This window comes from Coenobita brevimanus, chromosome 26 (assembly GCF_032717465.1).
Source record: "Coenobita brevimanus isolate Jiangsu-jjx chromosome 26, ASM3271746v2, whole genome shotgun sequence".
NCBI lineage: Eukaryota > Metazoa > Arthropoda > Malacostraca > Decapoda > Coenobitidae > Coenobita > Coenobita brevimanus.
Window position 1 is genome coordinate 18,881,946 of NC_136979.1, and position 19,200 is coordinate 18,901,145.

The window sequence follows — 19,200 nt, forward strand, 5'->3', positions numbered from 1 at the left end:
GATTTCCTGTAAACCAGGAAGTCATTTATTATGCTGGGTGGTAACCCTATAACCAACCAACATGTGTTCCCTACGTGTCATGTATAGTTGGGATGGGACTCAGTACTCAGGGAGTTACTGTTTTAGCTAGAAAGATAGATAGGGAGTTAGAATGTGTGTGTGTGTGTGTTTGTGTGTGTGTGTGTGTGTGTGTGTGTGTGTGTGTGTGTGTGTGTGTGTGTGTGTGTGTGTGTGTGTGTGTGTGTGTGTGTGTTTTATCTTGAGAATAAAAAGTGCAGGGAGTTGCAGCAACTCCACTCAGAAATCATTATCATCAGGTCTGGATAGATGCATCGAGACTTGTAAAGAGAAATAAACCATTAGTGTAGATACAGCCACTCAAACACCTCAAAATGAGCAGGCGATGATGGAGGCCAGAACAAACGATGATAGAGGAGCGATAAGTGACAGTACAAAAAAATATTTTAGTAATGTAAAGAGTTTCCGAGTTATTAACGAAAACACAAACAAAAAAGTAAGAGGTATAACTACACGTAATAGCCTGAAAGTATACTACACAAATAGCAGAAGTTTAGGTAATAAAATGGATGAACTATGTATCTATCTATATACCTAGGCGGCTTCCCCCAAGGAAAGGGAGGTAGCCGAGACAGGACGACACCCTCTCAATTTACTCATCCTCTCAAACACATTCATTCGCATCTTAGCCCCAAAGGGGAGAAGGGACAGATCCTTACCGCATCACACCGCACGAGGGTCAACTGCGTTGTGCAATCAGTGACATCTGCAGCAGGGCCCGATAGCAGAGCTGGTTTACCCCTGCCACATCATAAAAGACCCATTCCCTTACCGGCATCTAACCTGAACAGCTGATCAGACAAATGCGTGAGAATATCCCCTCAGGGCTGCTTCATCATTTATTCATTCACAATTTCTCTCCATTAATTTCTATCATGCACAGCCACTCTTCCTTGCTCAACAGACATCCCTATCACATCCAGCGCTCTCTTCACATTATCCATCCATCCTATTCGTGGTCTTCCTCTCAGCCTTACACCTCTCACATCAGACCTAGTTATCTTTTTCACCAATCGCTCATTATCCATTCTCTCCATATGCCCAAACCATCGCAACACCCTCTGCTCAACTCTACCAGCCATCTCCCGAACAACTCCAGTTCTCCTTCGCACTTCATCATTTCATACCTGATCCATACGCGTCACTCCACACATACTCCTCAGACACCTCATCTCCAATACATTGAAACTTTTCCTCTCTGCTACACCCATATTCCATGTTTCAGCCCCATATAATGCAGTCGGTACCACAACACCCTCATACAGCCTTCTCTTTACATCCATTCTAAGCGAACGACATCTAAACACTTTTTTTTATTCCTCCTAGCACCTTTCCTACTTCATTCATTCTAAACTTCACTTCGGCATCTATTCTTCCATTCACTGCAACATGTGACCTTAAATACTTAAAACACTGTACTTCCTCAAGCAACTCACCATTCAAAACTATATTCATTCTCCTACCATCTACCAACCTCGTACACTTCATCACTTTACTCTTATTCTCATTTACTTTCAATTTCCTTCTTTTACACACTCTTCCAAACTCCTCAGTCAACTGTCTCAATCTCTCCTCTGAATCAGCCACCAGTGCAGTATCATCTGCAAACAGCAGCTGCTTTAGATTCCACTCTTTACCATCAACGTTCACCAGACTCAGACCTCCACCTAATGCTCTTGTATCCACCTCCCGTACAACATCATCCATATAACAACCATGGCGACATCACACATCCCTGCTGCAGCCCCACTCTCACGGGAAACCAATCACTCACAGTATTCCCCACTCTTACACATGCTCTACTATTTACATAAAAAATTTTCACTCTTTTTAGTAACCTAGCATAAAGTCCATACAATCAACAAAGCCTCCCTATCTATCATACGCTTTCTCTAAATCCACGAACGCCCAAAACACATCCATACCTTTCATTAAATACTTTTCACACACCTGTCTCACAGCAAACACCTGATCCATGCATCCCCTCCCTCTCTTAAAGCCACACTGCTCATCACCAATCACTTTCTCTGTACCCTAACTCTCTTAACTAACACTCTACCATACACATTACCTACAACACTCAACAGACTTATACCCCTAAAGCTAGTACGTTCATACTTATCACCCTTACCTTTATACAACGGGACCACACAAGCACTTGCCCAGTCAACTGACATCAGACCTCTCACAAAACACACATTCAATTATCTTACTAACCAGTCTACAATAGTCACCTTCAGGCATTCCACAGCACACCCATCCATACCTGCAGCTATTTCCTGTTTTCATCTTCTTTACTGCCTCCTGCACTTCCCCCTTCATGATGAAAGAATCATTCAACTCTCCCAAGACATTTAATCCTTGCATCCTTCCATCTGCCACAATCTCAGCCTCCCTTTCCTCCTCTACATTTAACAATCTTTGAAAATACTCTGCCCATCTCTTCCTTACTGCATCTGTCTCAATCAACATCCTTCCTTCCTCTGCTTGTACCCGCTCTTCCTTCCCAGACTCTCCCTTTCGCACCCTTTTCACCTCCTTCCAAAACATTTTCTTATTCTGTCGAATATTCTCAGGCAACTGCCTACCCCACCTCTCATCTGGTGCCACTTTAGCATCACGCACAACTCTTCCCGCCCTATTCCTCTTCTCCTTATACCTCTCATATGACACCTCATCCTTCCTCTGCAGCCACACTTAATATGCACATCTCTTCTCAGCCACAGCCATACTTACTTCCGCACACCACCATTCACTTCCTTTTCTTACACCACCACCCACTCATCTTACATCACACACCTCTTCCGCTTGCACCACCACAGCACTCTTAAACAACTGCCATTCCTCCTCCACACTGCCATATTCCTGATCTTTCACTGCATTCCGGTCATCTTTCAATTTCTCCTGATACTCTATCATTTTCTCTCTTTTATCCAACTCACTGGCTTTCAAAACCTCCCTGCCACACCTAAGTCTCCTAGCTCTCACCCATCTCTTTCCTACTCTTAACTCCCTCCACCAGGTAGTGGTCAGACATACCTCCACCCTCCCCTCTCAGAACTCTCACATCCAACAATCTTCCTATTACATTCCTGGGCACAACCACATAGTCTATCAATGCTCTATTAACAACCCTTCCACCCTCCTGTCTCACCCATGTATACTTATATCTTTCTTCTCAAACAAGGTATTTCCAATCACACGTCTGTCGCTCAACTCACATCCCTATCATTTGTTCCCCATTTTCATTTCTTCCAGGCACACCATGCCTACCTACTAGACCTTCAACAGCTACATTTCTCACTCTAGCATTCAGGTCTCCCATCATTACCACATTCACATTTGCACCAGAACTCTGCAGACATTCATCAACATCATTCCAGAAAGACTCCCTCTCTTCTTCATCCCTTTCACTACCAGGCCCATATGCACTCACAAACACCCACAACTCACGTTCAAATTTCGCTTTCACCCACACCAGTCTCGATGACACCTCCTTCCATTCAGTCACACACTGCTGTACTTCTGGACTCATTAACAAGGCCACACCTTCTCTTGCCCTTCCTCTATCAACACCTGACAATCTTCCACTCACACTTCCAAACACAGAGTCACCTTTCCCTTTCATTTTCGTTTCACTCAAAGCTAACACATCCAACTTTCTTCTCAATCGTACTACATCTACGCACATTAATAGACCCAATCTTCAGGGTACGGGGATAACTCAATCCCCCATCCCTTTCTCTGGCCTGTCTCTTTTTAGGAACTAAAGAAGAGGAGGGGGTCCCTAGTCCCCTCACCCTGCCCCTTTTAGCCGCCTTTTACGACACGCAGGGAATACGGTGGCAGTATTCTTCCTGATACAACCTGGCCTCAGAGTAGTAGTACCACCCCATAGTGTGGCCAGATTGTGTCACCCCCACCACAGGGGGGGACACAATTTGTACAGAGAAAACAGACGTTGCCGTTATTAGTGAAACTTGCAGGAATACAGACACTCAAGAATTTTTAGCAGAATATCAAATAAAGGTCTATAATATATTTGTGTCAAATTGTCAGGGAAGAATGGGGGACAAGGTAGCTATTTACGTAAAGGATTCATTAAACTATTACAATAAAGCCGACATTAAAGTTAATAGGGACACAGAAAGTGTCTGGGTTGAAATCAGTAATAACAGGGAGAAATTAGTCTTACAAGCTATTTACAGAACTCCAAAATTATGTAGAGCAGACAGTAAATACCTTTGGGAGGAAATTAGGAAAGCATCACAGTCCAGCTTAGTAATAATTCAAGGGATCTTAACCTGCCATGGATAGATTGGAAAAATCAGACAAGGGATGCAGAGTCAGGAATTTCTAAAGGTAGTGCAGGATAATTTCCTTTAGCAGTCTACCAGGAAGCCCACCAGAGGTAATAATATACTAGATTTGGTTTTATCTAATAAAGAAAATGTATATAGCGATATAGAAGTTAGTGGACGACTTGGTAATGGCAGTCATGAAGAAATTAAGTTCAAATTTATTTGGGATGTCTGTTCTTCTGGAAACCCCTCGACCGTTCCTAATTTTGGTCTAGGAGATTTCGATGGATTAAGAGCTTATTTTAGAACAGTATTCCATGGAGGGACTAGTTACTTTTGGGAGAGTCAGGTCAATGGGGAACCCCAGGTCATGGTTGAAGGGCAGGAAATGGGAGGGAATGTGCGCCAGGTTACTGGGGAAGCTCAGGTCATAAGTGAGGGGCAGGATATAGATGAGAATGTAGTTCTGATAATGGAGATTAACCAGGTCCAGTACCAAGCAGCTGTTTGGCCAGTGAGAAATATAAAGAGTTAGTCAATATAATACACAGAGGCCAAGACATATATATCCTTTGAAAGCCGTTTAGAGCAAATAATTGAGAACCAAGATGAGTAAACAAAAGACTAAAATCTCTCATAGGCCAAAGGAAAGGAATATACAGAAAAATAAAATGTGGAGAAGAACACTTACGTAGCCGCTACATGATTTTGAATAGGAATGTGAGGAGGGAGATACGGAAGGCAAAGTGAGGTTATAAAATTAAGGTTGCTAGTGAATCGAAAGAAAGCCTCAAGGGTTTATACCATATGTACCGTACGAAAAATAAAGATAGGATAGGACATCTCAGAACAGAATAAGGTAACATTACCAGTGAAGATAAAGAAATGTGCTCTATCCTAAATAATTATTTCGTATCAGTATTTACCAAGGAAAATCTAGACCTGGTCCCTGAAGCAGCAAATATTTACGATGATAATGCGGACAGTAATCTTAGTAAAATAGACATTAGTAAGGAGGACGTATTGAAACAGGTTAATGAGTTAAAACCTCAAAAATCACCAGGTGCGGACGATATATATGCAAAAATTATAAAAGAAACCAAAGAAGAGTTATGTCAGCCACTTTTGTTATTCAATGATTCTTTAAAATCAGAAGTTCCACGGGCCTAGTAGACCGCTAGCGTAGTGCCAATTTTTAAAAAGGGTGATAAAGCATCTGCGTCGACTTATCGGCCGATAAGCCTGGCGTCAATAGTACGAAATATGCTAGAGTCAGTTTTGGCAATTAAAATTAAGGAACAATTAGAAGGATTTAATCTTATAAATGAAAGCCAGCACGGATTCAGGCTAGGACGATCCTGCCTCACAAGCTTGTCATTCTTATCGGAGGTGTATGAGGCAGTAGACAGCGGTAAACCTTATGATATCATTTATCTGGACTTTAGTAAAATTTCCCGCAAGAAAGGTTAGTTAGAAAGGTTCCAGCACACGGTGTTGACAGCGATATCTTAAAATGGAGAGAATCCTCACTGAAGAGACGAAAGCAGAGAGTATTAATAAATGGAACTAAGTCGGACTGGGATTAGTAACTGGCGGCGTACCATAGGAATCAGTACTCGGACCCCTATTATATATCCGGTATATATATATATATATATATATATATATATATATATATATATATCCAATTCTACGTTGCCCCATGAGGAGAGTAGGAGTCCGGGGCTAGGCAGTTGGTCCGGCATGTAAGATGAGAGTGACCAGCCTCACTCATCCCTCGAGGAGAGGAAATGGCAGATACCCAAGAGTAGCACTACATCGAGTGAGTGGATGGTGAGCACCCCCACCTACCACAGTATATATATATATATATATATATATATATATATATATATATATATATATATATATATATATATATATATATTATTTACTTAGTTTTGTGTCATCGGCAAAATTTGCCGATGACACAAAAATAAAGCGTATCATTAGCTCGACTGACGATTGCCATAACTTACAAAAGGCCCTCGATATACTGTCCAAATGGTCTAAAAATTGGCAAACGGAATTTAACACTGAAACATGTTAAGTACTTAACGTAGGCAAGACCATTGGAGATACTAAATACATCTTAGATAACAAAGAAATTAGTAAATCGGAATGCGAGATAGATCTAGGAGTTATTGTTAGCAAAGACCTCAAACCAAGGCAAGAGTGTCTTAATGCGATAAATAAAGCAAAAGGGTCCTGGGATTTATTTCGCAAAGCGTGAGCAAAAGGATATCCAAAGTAATATTGCAACTTTATCTAGCATTAGTAAGGTCACATTTAGACCACGTCCTGCGATTTTGGTATCCGTACTATAGAATGGATATAAATTCCCTAGAAAATGTACAGAGAAGAATCACAAATATGATACATGATGTTCGGAACCTTTCATTTGAAGACAGACTAAAATGATTAAATCTGCACTCACTGGAAAGGCGTAAAGTAAAGGAGGGGGGGGGGAGACTTAACTGAGGTGTTTAAGTAGGAAAGCACTTAAAGTGAGCATACAAGATAGAGCTATGAGTAATGGTTTCAAACTAGTTAAATTCCGGCTTAATAAGGAAATGGGCAGAAATTGGTTTGGCAGTAGAGTAGTAGACGAATGGAAAAAGCTGCCTAATGATGTAGTCGTTTCCTCTTCCAATGAGAGTGTCAAGAATAGGCTAGGTGAGCATATGACAAATAAGGGGTTGGTATTTAAAAAAAAAACAAAAAAAAAACTCATTACCATTATTAATTCATTCTTTTTCCTTTTCAGGTTACATTATGATAGTCTCTTTCTATTCTTTCACATTTTCCTATAAAACGTCCAGGCCAGTTTTGCTATAATGATTGGTGTTCTTTCCATTTCCTACCGGCTTTCGCTCAAGGATTTGGAGGAAGTGTGTGTGTGGGGGGGGGGGAGAGCCTCATGGCCGTAGTCTTTAACTGTGTGCAGGCGTTCGCCTTGCCCTATCTGCATCTTTTGGTAATCTTAAAGCACGAAAAGGAGAACGTTCCTCGGTGAACAGGAGAGGATTACCACAGCGTAGTACTGGAATCCGCAGGGAGTCTCATAGCACCACTTCGCATGCCCCTTTGTCATATTATAGCAGTCTTGTGCAAAGGAAACTATGTACATTTTAAAAGACTCCATGGTGTGTGTGATGGGAATTCTAATTTAATGAAAAAATTAAGCATTTAATAATTTTATCATTTTACAAGACTTCGCTGCTTCTCCTGAGACGGCTGATTTGCAATGAAACGAAAACAAAGATGAGATACTGCATCCATTTCCATTTTATTTTTCACCTTCTACAAAGCTGTTTATCAGATATGGTGCATGATACTTTTATAGTTAGTTTGATTAGTTCATGAAATGATTCGTACAGTAAAGAATGGCCGCGTACTACCTAATTAGACAAATCGTGCACAGCCAGTTAGTTTGAATTATGAAGTCTCATATTTGCGTTCGGTAAATTCTTACAAGTCCACACTTCTTTATTTCGACTTGGTAGTACATTTTTCAGGGGCCTTTTGGGGTAATCTGAACGAATTTGACCTTTATTTTCGGTGCTCGTGATTGGTTTCCAAATTAACCCTCCCTTCCAAGTGTCTTGGGAACTGGTGGGATTTCGGGGTTCTGGGTGGGAAAAGTGGCAAAACAAGCATTTGGGGCAGAAATGTAGTCAAAATTGGTATGACATCCAAGGCGTATGAACCCCTTTGAGGTTATGCCTGACACCGAATTTCTCCTCCGGTACAGCTTCTCCAAAGCCTGTATGACTACTCTTATACAAAGTATTCATGAACAAATGCCAGCCTTTAATAATAAAAGAGGTAAAGATTACTAATATTGAGAGATTATATTGTATGCCAACCTTAGAAACTGTCATATGCTTTATTTTATTTTAAGATTTTAAATTTTAAAATTAATCAGTGTTACCAACTGTTTGCAGCGTCAACTCACACGAAGGGGTGCTCTCTCACGCTTTCAAGATTACCACTTATGTTGAAGGAGTGAGCTTCCACTTTGAGCCGGGTATGGAAAGGGTAACCCCTGCACTCAGATTCAAGACTACGGGTGGTAATCTTTGCTGTCCGTATCGCATTCTAGTGGTTCAGTTACTCTAGGAGCTGCCTAGCGTGGGCCAACTGCAGTAATCCTCTCCTTTTATGTTCTTATGCTCTTATGTTCAACAAGTGCCTTGGCGAAGGGTTAAGGCCCCTCCGCAAAAAAAAAAAAAAAAACTTCAAACAACAAGTCTCCAACCAGGACTGGCCAACAGGTGACGACCATTGACCGAACAAAGGACGTGATACAGATTGCGACGTGGAATGTAAGAGGAGCAAATGATAAGGAAAAAGAGGGAGAGATTGTCCAGGTGCTTGAGGGAGCAAAAGTGGATATACCTGGCTTAGATGAGAGTAAATAGAGGGGTAAGAGTGTGAAAGAGTGGGAATATGCATAGGGAACATGCGCAGAAGTAAGTGAGAATGAGAGGGCAAAATAGGGAGTATGTATTGTTTGGTGCTGGGCAAGGTCCGCACACCCGTTTGCACACTAAAAAAAAAAAAAAAATGTAAAGACTCTGTTGTATTAAAACTACATTTTCAACATTCAATATTAAATAAAATTTTACAAAAGTATTAATATAATAAAATCTTGTTCAGTTCCTTGCTCCAACATACTTGACCTCTTCCTCACAACTAATCCTTCTGCTTACTCTGTTAATCTTTTCTCTCCGTTGGGCTCCTCCGATCACAACCTTATTACCTTAACCTGTCCTATCACGGTACGGCCTGTGGACCCTCCAGGGAAACGTCGTCTGTGGCATTTTGGAGCCACGGACTGGGAGGCCCTCAGGCAGTACTTCTTTGATTTTCCCTGGAATGATTGTTGCTTCCACAGCCGTGAGCCATCTGAGTGTGCCTTGCGCATTACGGAGGTTATTCTCTCGGGCATGGAAGCATACATTCCTTTCTCATATCCTTTGACTAACGCAAGAAAGCCTTGGTTTAATCATGCTTGTTCTAATGCTGTCCGCAACAAGGAGAGGGTCTACAAAAGGTACCGGAGCCAACCCACCCCTGAATCACATCATCTTTACGTTTCTGCCCGGAATCGTGCTAAGTCTGTTCTTCGCTCTACTAAAAATAATTTCATCCATACTAAATGCTCTCAACTTTCCAACTCGAATTCTTCCCGCTCCTTCTGGCACCTTGCCAAAAATCTTTCTAACAACTTTACCTCATCATCCTTCCCTCCTCTTTTCTACTCTGATGGTTCTGTAGCTATTTCTTCTACTCATAAAGCAGATCTCTTCGCACAGACTTTCTCCTCCAATTCCACCTTAGACGATTCTGGTGCTGTTCCTCCAGCACTTCCCCCCTCTGACTTCCTCATGGCTGATATTAAAATTTCTTCGGCTGATGTATTTTCTGCCATCGCTGGCCTCAGTACTAACAAGGCATATGGGCCTGATGAGGTCCCTCCTGTTGTTCTCAAGAACTGTGCTTCTGTGCTTACTCCCTGCCTAGGCAAACTCTTTCGCCTTTGTCTGTCAACTTGTACCTTTCCTTCTTGCTGGAAGTTTGCTCTCATTCAGCCAGTCCCAAAGAAGGGTGACCACTCCCAACCCTCCAACTATCGTCCAATTGCTTTAACGTCCTGTATTTCAAAAGTTATCGAGTCAATTCTCAACAGAAAAATTTTAAGGCATCTTTCCTATCACAACCTTCTTTCCGATCGTCAGTACGGGTTCCGTCAGGGACGCTTCACTGGCGATCTTCTCACCTACCTTTCAGACTCCTGGTCATCCTCCTTTCGGGATTTTGGCGAAAGCTTTACCATTGCACTTGACATCTCAAAGGCTTTCGATCGAGTCTGGCATAAATCTTTAATTTCCAAACTGCCCTCCTACGGTCTCTATCCTTCTATCTGTGCCTTCATCGCTAGCTTCCTTTCTGGTCGTTCTATAGCCGCTGTTGTAGACGGCCATCGTTCTTCTCCTAGATCTATCAACAGTGGTGTTCCTCAGGGCTCTGTCCTATCACCAACTCTCTTCCTTTTATTCATCAATGATCTTCTAAGCTGTACATCTAACCCTATCCACTCATACGCTGATGACTCCACCTTTCATCTTTCCATTCGGTTCTCGCAACGCCCATCTCAACAGTTACTTCAACAAACAAGGGATGAGGCTATGGCACACCTAATGTCTGACTTAGGTCGTATCTCTGACTGGGGTAAAAATATTATGGTTGTTTTTAATGCATCTAAGACTCAGTTCTTACACCTATCAACCCGACAAAATCTTCCACAGGTATACCCACTAATGTTTAATAATATTCAGCTTAATCCTGCACCATCCTTGAACATGCTTGGGGTTTCATTTACTCGGGACTTATCTTGGAAAGATCATATTACATCTCTTGTAAAATCTGCTTCCAAGAGATTGGGTGTGCTAAGCTGACTCCGCTCTTTCTTTACCCCTGTACAATTGTTGACTCTATACAGGGGTTTTATCCGCCCCTGTGTGGAGTACAATTCTCATGTGTGGGGAGGCTCCCAACATACAGCTCTTCTCAATAGGGTGGAGTCAAAGGCTATTCGTCTCATCAATTCTCCTCCTCTTACTGTCTCCCTTCAACCTTTGTCTCTTCGCCGCACTGTTGGATCTTTATCTATTTTCTATCTCTACTTCAACGGTCACTGCTCCTCTGAACTGTCTGTTTGCATCCCTCCACCTCTACGGCGGGCGCGTAGCACCCGTCTAGCAACAAACTCTCATCTCTTTGCTGTCCATCTTTCTAATGCAAGAGTTAACTGTTACTCCCAGTCCTTCATTTATCCAACAGGTCAACTCTGGAACCGTCTCCCTCTGTCTGTATTTCCTACTGTCTATGATCTCCAGTCTTTCAAACGCAGTGTGTCCAGACATCTCGAAATGAAGGGATCTTGAATTTGGCTCTGTCTTGTATTGTTTTTTGTTTTTTTCTTGGAAGGAACGTTCATGCTGGCTCAGCCTTTGGTTCCTTCTTCCTCACATTAAAAATAAAAAATGGTTCAAGGATTATATGGGTAAGATTGAAAGTAGGATTACAAATGTGGGTGACTGTGTGTGTGTATGCGCTGATGCAAGATCATGCAAGCGGAGTGAAAGTAGAGTTCTGGGCAAATGTAGAAGCATGCATGGAGAAGATTGAAAGGAATGAGAGAGTGTTTTTAATCTGAGATATGAATGGAAAAGTAGGGAGTGTGAAGGTGGGTGGAGTAATTGGTGAGTGGGGTGTGCCTGCAGAAGTTGATGGTAATGGCAGTGCTCTAGTGGACATTTGTGCGAGAAGGGGGTTGGTGATAGCCATTACCCTCGTTAGGCACATAATGATACACAGGTATATGTGGCTATTTTTGAAAAGAGTGGGCGGCGAGCTGAATGAACAGAAGGCAATGACTGATTATGTGTGTGTGGATGACAGAATGACAAGGTATGTAATGGATGCAGGAGCATATAGGGGTTGGGGGTGTAGACTTTCTGACCACCACTTGGTGGTGGTGAATGTCAAGGTTCAAATGCAATGGAGGAATAAAAGAAGGGAAGGACAGGAGGAAGTAGTCCATACAAAGAGGGTAGAAAGGTTGCAAGAGGATGAAAGGAAGGAGAATGAGAGAAGTGGAGGAGCGGTTGTGTAAATATGATTTGGAGAGGATAAGGGAGGTGGGAAGTGTGTGCAAGGTATTCAGAGAAGAAATCGGTGCAGCACGTGAGTGGTATGTGGGGTGATGAGAAGACGAAATGGGGTGGAAGGAACAGCATGGTGAAATGAAGAGGTGAGACATGCTGTGGTGCACAAGAAGAAAACATTTAGTGAGTGGATTGGAAGCAGGGGTATGGAGGAAGTTGGGAGACAGAAGAGAGAGTTATATTTAAAGAGGAAGCGAGAGGTGAAAAGATTAGTAAGAGAGTAAGAAGATAGTGGATGAAGAATTCGGAAGGAATTTGAGTGTATAGTGAGGTAATGTAAGAATATGTTCTGGAAAGAGGTAGAGTTACACAGGGGTATAAAGAAGTTAATCAGAGAGAGAAAAATAAAAATAGTAGACTGCTGGTGGAGAAGGGAAAAGAAATGAGCAGGTGGAGAGAACACTTTAAGCAACTGATGAACATAGAGAATGAAAGTAATGCGAATATAAATGGCCGGGGAATGTCTGGGAAAAGAAAGGAGGTGAGAAAGGAAGAAGAGATCAGTAGGATGGAAGTAGTGGAAATCATGAAGAAAGTCAAAATGGTAAAAGCTCCAGGAACTGATGAAGAGTGTGGTGAAATCGTGAAGCATGGGGGAAGATAGCAAGAGAATGGATATGGAAGATATGCGGGTCCTGGGAGGAAGGGAGGATCCCGAAAGATTGGAAGTATGATTATTCCTTTGTACAAAGGAAAAGGGGATAAGGAAGTGTGAGGTAATCATAGGGACATTTGTCTTCTAAGTATAGTAGGTAAAGTATATGTCAGGATACTTACTGACAGAGTGAGGGAAAGGACAGAGGAATTAGCTGTGGAAGAACAGGGAGGTTTTAGGAAGGGAAGATGTTGTGTAGATCAGATAATCATTCTTAGGTCTTTAGTGGAAAAGTTTCTAGAAAGGAGAAAGAAGATATATGCGGCCTTCATGGATTTGGAGACAGCATATGACAGGGTGGATAGACTAGGAATATGGAAAACATTAAGAATGTATGGAGTAAATGGGAAGTTGTTGAATGCCGTCAAGAGCACGTATGAGGTCACTAAGGATAATGAACTAAGTGAATGTTTGTATCAGAATGTTGGATTTACACAGGGATGTGTCATGTCTCCATGCTTGTTCAATCTGTATATGGATAGGATATAAAAAGAGATGCAAGGTAGGGCAGAGGATGTTGGAGCAGCCCTAATGAGAGAGGGGAGCGTTTGGAACCTTCCTGTACTGTTGTTTGCAGATGATGCTGTTCTGTTAAGTGATGACAAAGGGGAACTGCGAAGCTTGGTGAATGAGTCTGGGAGAGGGTGTAAGAAACGGACTCTTAAGGTGAATGTTGGGATGAGTAAATTTAGGGTCTTCGAGAGAAATGAAGTGACTGAATGTACATTAAGGTTGGATGATGAGAAAATGGAAAACGTGAGCGCATTTAAATACTTGGGTAGAGTTATGATTGAGGATGGAAGTTTGGAGGATGAAGTGCTTGAAAGGTGTAACAAGGAAGAAAGATGGCTGGTTCTTTGAAAGCAGTGATAAGGAATAGAGAAGTGAGCATGGAAGCAAAAAAAAAAGTCACTGCACGATAGTATTGTGATGCCAACTCTAACATACGGAAAAGAAGCTTACATATATATATATATATATATATATATATATATATATATATATACATATATATATATATATATATAGATAGATAGATAGATAGATATAGATAGATAGATAGATATAGATAGATAGATATATATATATATATATATATATATATATATATATATATATATATATATATATATATATATATATATATACAGTATATATGGAGCCTCTGTGGTACAGTGGTAAAGTGTGCGTTTTCATACACTGAAGAATGAGGGTTTGCGCCCGCCAAGGTAATAAACTGTGGGAAGCTTCTTCTGGCCACGTACTACTTTGACAGACGCAAGGGGTGCTTTGGTTGAACCAGTGTCGCATACTATAAAGTATGCTTGCGCCCAGTTGGCTTGCGCGGGCCAATTACACTTCGTTCACGGACTATACACACATCCAAAGCCACTCCAGCATTACAATGACATTTACAAGCACTTCTCACCCTACATACAATCTCTACCAGACAGCCTAAGCCACTTGGTAGAGATACATTGGCTGTATTATCCTAACTTCGGTCGGGATAGGCCGGTCCTGCAGTGGACACTCAAACAGCTGATGAGATGAGATGAGATGAGATATGTACACTAGCCGCTTAGGCACGATTTGTGGGCCTAACAGGCTTGGTCCTCTGGGTGAGCTGGGCCTTCAGACCAGATCGATTGCTGCTTAGTTAGCCATGTCGATTTATTAGCAGTATTCTCGAAAATGCGTTTTTCTCAGACAAACAGGTACATGGCACATAATAAAGGTATATATTGACAGTCAGGAAGACTTCCATCTCTGCCCATGAGGTGTCTTACACGGGTGGTTTTTTGGGAAATTCCCAGCCACCAATCCGGGAAACTTCTGCATGATAGGAAGCTGTGTGCATTTTTGGAGCACTTTGGCACTCAAAACACAAGCATGTCGTAGCAAGCTGTTCTGATTGTTTGTAATGCACCATGAACTAGTAAGTTGTCGGCATGTACACCTCTGGTGCTCAAAACCCATCACACACAGATAGCCAGCTCTATCGGCTCAGTTACGGATTGTGGCTAACGTGGCTGCAGACTCCTCTCTCTCTCTCTCTGATTCCATGACAATTCTCGAAACGCCTGATGCATTTTATCCATGCATTTTCTTAGAGTTTTGCTCACTACGCTCGACACTGATGTTCCATACGCTGCATTATGCTAGTATTTATTCTTCAAACACCTATCTATTGTGTTTACTTTATAATTACAAAATCAGACTTCCATCATTTGAACCTTTAGTCGATCCAATGTCATAAAAAAAAAAAAAAAAGCTAAATTAGAATAGGTTTGAAGCTCGGAAATTCGATGTTATGAGCTAGTAGCAGGCTAGTAGCTTTACAGCATGGCAGGTGCCATTAGCCAGAGGAATGTTGACCTTAGCGGTGCGGCCATTGGCTGCCAAAGTGACATCACGCCTGTCGACGCCAGACAGCTGACATATGTTGAAGAAGAGGTGAAACTGTTTAACCCTGTCAAACTGAATAGTGTTTATTGAATTTTTGCATGCGTTTTTCGCGCGTCCGGAGGCATGTGCAATATTTGGTGGAAAACGACTGTCTGAGAGCAGCTGAAGGCTCCCATCTCTCTCTCTCTCTCTCTCGCTAATCGTTGCCACCACGTGATCACAGAAACACACTTGCTCAAGCTGCTGCATCAGAGAAAAATGGAAAATAGAAAGATCGGTAGATAAAATTTAAAATGGCCTTGGTGGCTAACCACTTATTTGGCCTTGTAAGGGCAGTTCTGGCCATCATGGCCATAACACTAGCAGCCTCAATGCTTCAGAAGCCAAAACCATCATGCCTATATTCTTCCACATTCCAAGTTACCTCTGTTCCCCAACTTTCAGCCTCCTGGGTGCTCCAGTATGGCCGGCTATAAAACTTATACAATATACAACATACAATGACTGAGAAAATTAGTAGAGAGAGAGAGAGAGAGAGAGAGAGATGTTGTGGGTAAGAGGGAGAAAACTCAAAGTATGAATCTGGATGGTCTCACTCCCGAGATTTGTTGCACTTGATGAGAAAAGCCATTGAACCAAAAATCATTCGCTTTATTTAGTATTTTGGGGTCGCCCTGAACACCGAAAGTTATAACACAAATACATATGTTGAAAAGTTGTAGTACAAGCATAGAAGTTCACACTAAAGCTTTCCTTTTGGTAAGAAATCCCCTTGACAGGGGTAGGAAACTGACGTCGGTGGTCTTCTACAACACGAAGAAGGAACTGGAGCTGCTCTTCCCCCTTGGTGAGCTTCTTGTTCAGCTCCTTCATGAGGGCCACAGCTCGCTCAGCCCTATCATTGACAACCGGGAGCTTGTGGTCTATATCCCTAGCCTGAGTATAAGCTGCAGTCTCTGTCCAGGAAATGGGGTCATCCTGAAGAATGTCATTGGGAAAGCCAGGTCTAGAAAAGAAAGTCCAGGTGTTGATGGTTACCAGGCTATCCAAAGCATCTCCGACAAAAACGGTTTTGGGTATTCGAGTTTCTTCAGTGGTGACTCTGGGGCTTCTCTGTTGACTGCCAGCACCATCCGGAGCTTTGTGTCAACAGTGGTCCTGTCATCGAAGAAAGCAAGACCAAATGCTTCCTCAGAAAGATACCATAGATGAGAGCCCAGTTTCTTTATGGTGGCTTCAGAGATTTTCTTTTGGAGGTACTTGATGAGTTGCTGCATCAAGATAAAGTCAGTGAGAGGAGCTTGAGCTGAAAGTGGAGCTGAAACCCAGGCCTTCGTCATATATATCTCACTGCTCGCCGATTTGGAGGAAAAGGGTCATTTGCAGGTGTCTGAAGTGACGTGCATTGTCCGGCACTGGCTCCTACAGTCTTTGTCTCATCCTCAGAACTGGATGAGGAGGATTCCTGGAAGATTTTCTCAAAAGCTGCCTCCATCTAATGCTTGGAACGCTTTCTCAGCTTCTTAGTAGTTTCCTCCTGTTATTGTCAAGCCATGACTTTTTTCTGGTGAGTTATGTCGAGTCCCCCTATGCTTCCAGGATGTTCTTTCTGGCGCTGAAGGAGAAATTCCCAGTCCTCTCAATGAGGTACTGTACATGCCACTGGGTATCAGTGTGAGAAATGTCAAATATATCTTCGAGGGAATCCAAAAAACAACCACTCCTATTCCTTGCGATATTCTGTTGTACAGGAGGAGTGCTTCTTCAGCCCAGTCAAAGCTGTGAAGATTATTCCCAACTTCTTGATACAGTGGTATTCCTATCGAGATGGTAAATTTGCTTTATCCCACAATGTTTTCACTTTGCAAACTGTATCGCGAATTGCCATTGCCCTCTATGTAGATGCATAGAGTACCCGAAGGCCTGTCGATTTGACGGTAATTTGTTTCCAGTTATCTCTGTAACCACTGAACCAAGCATGTAGACTGTCTTGTGAGTTTCCATCTGGGAACGACGTGGAAACAAAAAAGCAATAAAAACTGATAATGCAACATCCTAACTGAACATTGAAACAAAACAAACATAATCCATGAATGCATGAACACTGACTCTTTGATGTTGATGATTCAGAGTATAGAGCAACAACAATGGGTGATAAGGGATTAAAACTTTGTTGCTCCATGGCACGCCAGTAAATATCATCCAAGTGTGATGAAAATCGGCGTGCCTTGTTTTTGTAAGGAGTAGAACAAAGGCAGGGGATGAGACAAAGAAATTTCAACTTTTTTAAAGATAAATTGAAATATATATATATATATATATATGGAGCCTCTGTGGTATAGTGGTTGAGTGTGCGTTTCGTACACGGATGAACCAGGGTTCGCGCCCCACCAGGGTAATAAACTTTGGGAGTGTTCACCCGGCCACGCGTACTGCATTGGCGGACACAAGGGGTGCTGTGGTTGAACCAGTGTCGCATACTATAAAGTATGCTTGCACCCAGTCGGCTTGCGCGAGCCGATTACACTTGGTTCACAGACTACACACACATCCAAAGCCACTCAAACACTACAATTACACTTAGAAGCCCTTCTCACCCTACATATAATCTGTACCAGACAGCCTAAGCCACTTGGTAGAGATACAATGGATTTATCGTCCCGACTTCGGTCGAGATAGGCCGGTCCTGCAGTGGATATTCAAACGGCTGTTGATGATGATGATTATGATGATGCTATATATATATATATATATATATATATATATATATATATATATATATATAGAGAGAGAGAGAGAGAGAGAGAGAGAGAGACAGAGACAGAGACAGAGAGAGGTTGATAAAGATACATATAGGTATATACAGATATATTAGTGCTTTTCGACAAGAATTTGCGGGACTAAGAGCCTTTCCATTACCAAATGTTTGCAAATACCATTATCTTTGCTCCCATACTGTTACTGAGTTCATGATAACCAGTTTGACCATAAAGTCGAAAAAATAATTTTCACATAATTTCTCATGTCGCGATTCCCGACAAAATCACGCCGCCACGTCGAGTGCTATCGCCAAAGTGTTTGGTATATTTCTGACACTCCCTGGACTTAACCCTACCTAATGTAAAACGAATTAGGTCAATATCTATTACCGTTCTCGTGAAAGAAACGAACCAACGCGAAAGCAGGCGCGCGCGCGCACGCACACACACACACACACACACACACACACACACACACACACACACACACACACACACACACACACACACACACAGCTTGACGTTATTATGTCGTCTCGTTTCTTTTATAAAGGTTCCAATATGCTTGTATGCGTCGGCCTTGGTCAACTAATGGCGGCTTCCCATCCTGCTCGATCTCTGGCAGCCTCCCTATTCAGTACAGTTATCCCTGATCTCTCTCTCTCTCTCTCTCTCTCTCTCTGCAATATTTATATATATATATATACTGTATATATATATATATATATATATATATATATATATATATATATATATATATATATATATATATATATATATATATATATATATATATTGTCATGTTTATTGGTAATTCAGTATTTTATAAAGAAAAAAATTACCTTGACTAACGGTATGAGTTATACAGATAAATAATGATTACATTCCATGATCCATAGCCTTCCTAAAAACCCATTTTTTAACTGTCTTACTTATCAATCAGTTCATCAGCAGCCAATGATGAGTAGATGGTACTGTGTATCACGTGGATGTTAGCTCGATATTATGGAGTTGGACACAGGGCCATATATCAATGAGCAACTCATTGTTGAATGCACTGTAAATATGTAATGATTATGTAGTGGAGTAGTTCATTACTTAATACCTAAAGACTGAATGTAGACAAGAGTCCATTCAACTTACTGTATGACAGTGATGGTGTGTAAATTATTTTAAAACTATACACCGAGGGAGGAATGACAGCATCTCCTCCGCTTGCTGCTGAC

General features: G+C 41.8%; 1 protein-coding gene across 1 annotated transcript in view; it reads right to left on the minus strand.

The window, feature by feature from the left end:
- LOC145393983 (roundabout homolog 2-like) overlaps nt 1-19,200 on the minus strand; it is a 184,543-nt gene that overhangs the window by 12,892 nt on the left and 152,451 nt on the right. The window lies entirely within an intron of this gene.